The following is a 5,000-nucleotide window of genomic DNA, read 5'->3' as shown; positions in this document are numbered from 1 at the left end:
TTTTAATAGTACCAGGGGCGCGGAGATCCGGCGGGTGTGGATGGAGGGTTCAGTCCGAGGAGGGTGGCTTAAGTGTGGGGCAGGCAGCCAGGCAGGAGAGCCTGGTGCCATCATATCTGATTCTAAGTGTTTTATAGTACCAGGGGCGCGGAGATCCGGCGGGTGTGGATGGAGGGTTCAGTCCGAGGAGGGTGGCTTAAGTGTGGGGCAGGCAGCCAGGCAGGAGAGCCTGGTGCCATCATATCTTATTCTAAGTTTTTAATAGTACCAGGGGCGCGGAGATCCGGCGGGTGTGGATGGAGGGTTCAGTCCGAGGAGGGTGGCTTAAGTGTGGGGCAGGCAGCCAGGCAGGAGAGCCTGGTGCCATCATATCTGATTCTAAGTGTTTTATAGTACCAGGGGCGCGGAGCTCTGGCGGGTGCTGATGGAGGGTTCAGTCCGAGGAGGGTGGCTTAAGTGTGGGGGAACAGGGGTCGGCTGGTGGGGCCCTGGAGCCTGGTGGTTATCACCAAGTACCAGGCAGCTCGGACTGGAGTGCTTGACCAGTGAGGGGGGTTCCAGCGCGGACGAGAGTGCCAGGCCAGGGTGCCTGGTTCTATTCCAGAGTGTTTTATAGTACCAGGGGCGCGGAGCTCTGGCGGGTGCGGATGGAGGGTTCAGTCCGAGGAGGGTGGCTTAAGTGTGGGGGAACAGGGGTCGGCTGGTGGGGCCTGGAGCCTGGTTCTTTTAGGGGTAGGGTTGTGAAGCACCAAGGGGCCCAGGGAGGGAGTGTGTGACCGGGGAGGGGTGCTTAAGTGCGGGTCAGGGTTCCAGGTCAGGGGAGCCTGGTTCTTTTAGGGGTAGGGTTGTGAAGCACCAAGGGGCCCAGGGAGGGAGTGTGTGACCGGGGAGGGGTGCTTAAGTGCGGGTCAGGGTTCCAGGTCAGGGGAGCCTGGTTCTTTTAGGGGTAGGGTTGTGAAGCACCAAGGGGCCCAGGGAGGGAGTGTGTGACCGGGGAGGGGTGCTTAAGTGCGGGTCAGGGTTCCAGGTCAGGGGAGCCTGGTTCTTTTAGGGGTAGGGTTGTGAAGCACCAGGGGGCTTGGGAGAGAAGTGTGTGACCGGGGAGGGGTGCTTAAGTGCGGGTCAGGGTTCCAGGTCAGGGGAGCCTGGTTCTTTTAGGGGTAGGGTTGTGAAGCACCAGGGGGCTTGGGAGAGAAGTGTGTGACCGGGGAGGGGTGCTTAAGTGCGGGTCAGGGTTCCAGGTCAGGGGAGCCTGGTTCTTTTAGGGGTAGGGTTGTGAAGCACCAGGGGGCTTGGGAGAGAAGTGTGTGACCGGGGAGGGGTGCTTAAGTGCGGGTCAGGGTTCCAGGTCAGGGGAGCCTGGTTCTTTTAGGGGTAGGGTTGTGAAGCACCAGGGGGCTTGGGAGAGAAGTGTGTGACCGGGGAGGGGTGCTTAAGTGCGGGTCAGGGTTCCAGGTCAGGGGAGCCTGGTTCTTTTAGGGGTAGGGTTGTGAAGCACCAGGGGGCTTGGGAGAGAAGTGTGTGACCGGGGAGGGGTGCTTAAGTGCGGGTCAGGGTTCCAGGTCAGGGGAGCCTGGTTCCTTTAGGGGTAGGGTTGTGAAGCACCAAGGGGCCCAGGGAGGGAGTGTGTGACCGGGGAGTGCTGCTTAAGTGTGGGGAGGCTGTGCAGGCAGGGAGGCCTGGCTCTTTTACTGAGCATCATGAAGCACCAGGGGGCTTGGGAGAAGAGTGTGACACCGGGGAGTGCTGCTTAAGTGTGGGGAGGCTGTGCAGGCAGGGAGGCCTGGCTCTTTTCCTGAGCATCATGAAGCACCAGGGGGCTTGGGAGAAGAGTGTGACACCGGGGAGTGCTGCTTAAGTGTGGGGAGGCTGTGCAGGCAGGGAGGCCTGGCTCTTTTACTGAGCATCATGAAGCACCAGGGGGCTTGGGAGAAGAGTGTGACACCGGGGAGTGCTGCTTAAGTGTGGGGAGGCTGTGCAGGCAGGGAGGCCTGGCTCTTTTACTGAGCATCATGAAGCACCAGGGGGCTTGGGAGAAGAGTGTGACACCGGGGAGTGCTGCTTAAGTGTGGGGAGGCTGTGCAGGCAGGGAGGCCTGGCTCTTTTCCTGAGCATCATGAAGCACCAGGGGGCTTGGGAGAAGAGTGTGACACCGGGGAGGGGTGCTTAAGTGTGGGGAGGCTGTGCAGGCAGGGAGGCCTGGCTCTTTTACTGAGCATCATGAAGCACCAGGGGGCTTGGGAGAAGAGTGTGACACCGGGGAGTGCTGCTTAAGTGTGGGGAGGCTGTGCAGGCAGGGAGGCCTGGCTCTTTTACTGAGCATCATGAAGAACCAAGGGGCTTGTGAGAGAGGTGTGTGTGTGTGTGTGTGTGTGTGTGTGTGTGTGTGTGTGTGTGTGTGTGTGTGTGTGTGTGTGTGTGTGTGTGTGTGTGACACCGGGGAGGGCTGCTTGAGTGTGGGGAGGCTGTGCAGGCAGGGGAGCCTGGAATAATACATGGGGCAGGAGCTGAAGTCAGAACAAATGAGAGAGTTTCCAAAAGTACAAGGGTCCCAAGCTTAAAAAGTCAGAAAAATGACAAAGTGTCTAAAAGTATCAGGGGCGCCAGCTCAAAAAGTCAGAAAAATGGCAAAGTGTCTAAAAATACCAGGGGCACCAGCTCAAAAAGGCAGAAAAATGACAAAGTGTCTAAAAGTACCAGGGGCGCAAGCTCAAAAAGGCAGAAAAATGACAAAGTGTCTAAAAATACCAGGGGCGCCAGCTCAAAAAAAGGCAGAAAAATGACAAAGTGTCTAAAAGTACCAGAGGCGCCAGCTCAAAAAGTCAGAAAAATGGCAAAGTGTCTAAAAATACCAGGGGCACCAGCTCAAAAAGGCAGAAAAATGACAAAGTGTCTAAAAGTACCAGGGGCACCAGCTCAAAAAGTCAGAAAAATGACAAAGTGTCTAAAAGTACCAGAGGCGCCAGCTCAAAAAGTCAGAAAAATGACAAAGTGTCTAAAAATACCAGGGGCGCCAGCTCAAAAAAAGGCAGAAAAATGACAAAGTGTCTAAAAATACCAGGGGCACCAGCTCAAAAAGTCAGAAAAATGACAAAGTGTCTAAAAGTACCAGGGGCGCCAGGCGAAAAATTCAGAAAAATTTCTGTTTCAAGACGGGAGAAGGGGAGATGGGCGGAGTGCGTCGAAGGCCCCTTCTCCCGTCCGACGAGGTAATTGGAGTCTGAGGAAATTACCACCTGCCCGATTTCAGAAACCTGGTTTTTAGGAAACAGAGTTTGACAGATTGAAGCCAAGCCCGATATCGGGTGATGTTCTTTGGGGCTCAGACACGTACCAGGGGCCATTGCTGGGCTCCATAGTCATCACCCTGGCTCTCGGGAGGAGGGAGAATCTGCCGCTTTGCGGCCGACGAAGGTAGCTGAAGGGCGGATGGCTGAGTGGCCATGAGCCGCCTGGAGGTCCTGGAAGATACGGGAACGGGGCTTCTGCCGCTTAGCGGCCGATGAGGGCGGCCGAACGGCGGATGGATGAGTGGACATGTGTTGCCCGGAGGTCCTGGAAGATGCTGGAACGGGGCCTTTGCCGCTTAGCGGCCTAGGGGAGCAGCCCAAGGGCGGATGGATGAGTGGACATGTGGTGCCTGGAGGTCCTGGAAGATGCTGGAACGGAGCCTTTGCCGCTTAGCGGCCGAGGGGGGCAGCCCAAGGGCGCATGTATGAGTGGACATGTGGTGCCTGGAGGTCCTGGAAGATGCTGGAACGGAGCCTTTGCCGCTTAGCGGCCGAGGGGGGCAGCCCAAGGGCGCATGTATGAGTGGACATGTGGTGCCTGGAGGTCCTGGAAGATGCTGGAACGGAGCCTTTGCCGCTTAGCGGCCGAGGGGGGCAGCCCAAGGGCGGATGTATGAGTGGACATGTGGTGCCTGGAGGTCCTGGAAGATGCTGGAACGGAGCCTTTGCCGCTTAGCGGCCGAGGGGGGCAGCCCAAGGGCGGATGTATGAGTGGACATGTGGTGCCTGGAGGTCCTGGAAGATGCTGGAACGGAGCCTTTGCCGCTTAGCGGCCGAGGGGGGCAGCCCAAGGGCGCATGTATGAGTGGACATGTTGTGCCTGGAGGTCCTGGAAGATGCTGGAACGGAGCCTTTGCCGCTTAGCGGCCGAGGGGGGCAGCCCAAGGGCGCATGTATGAGTGGACATGTGGTGCCTGGAGGTCCTGGAAGATGCTGGAACGGAGCCTTTGCCGCTTAGCGGCCGAGGGGAGCAGCCCAAGGGCGGATGGATGAGTGGACATGTTGGGCCTGGAAGTGCTGGAGGATCCAGGAGGGGGCAAGATCCTGCTTAGCAATCCGGGAGGGCAGCTTAAGGGCGGATTGCAGAGTTCTCATGTGGGGCCTGGAAGTGCTGGAGGATCCAGGAGGGGGCAAGATCCTGCTTAGCAATCCGGGAGGGCAGCTGAAGGGCGGATTGCAGAGTTCTCATGTGGGGCCTGGAAGTGCTGGAGGATCCGGGAGGGGGGGCAAGATGCAGCTTAGCAATCCGGGAGGGCAGCTGAAGGGCGGATTGCAGAGTTCTCGTGTGGGGCCTGGAAGTGCTGGAGGATCCGGGAGGGGGGGCAAGATCCTGCTTAGCAATCCGGGAGGGCAGCTTAAGGGCGGATTGCAGAGTTCTCATGTGGGGCCTGGAAGTGCTGGAGGATCCGGGAGGGGGGGCAAGATGCAGCTTAGCAATCCGGGAGGGCAGCTGAAGGGCGGATTGCAGAGTTCTCGTGTGGGGCCTGGAAGTGCTGGAGGATCCGGGAGGGGGGGCAAGATGCAGCTTAGCAATCCGGGAGGGCAGCTGAAGGGCGGATTGCAGAGTGCTCATGTGGGGCCTGGAAGTGCTGGAGGATCCGGGAGGGGGGGGCAAGATGCAGCTTAGCAATCCGGGAGGGCAGCTGAAGGGCGGATTGCAGAGTGCTCATGTGGGGCCTGGAAGTGCTGGAGGATCCGGGAGGGGGGGGC

The sequence above is a fragment of the Leuresthes tenuis genome, unplaced genomic scaffold (assembly GCF_036924035.1).
Source record: "Leuresthes tenuis unplaced genomic scaffold, fLeuTen1.0.hap1 SCAF_278, whole genome shotgun sequence".
NCBI lineage: Eukaryota > Metazoa > Chordata > Actinopteri > Atheriniformes > Atherinopsidae > Leuresthes > Leuresthes tenuis.
This window is presented reverse-complemented; position numbering follows the sequence as displayed.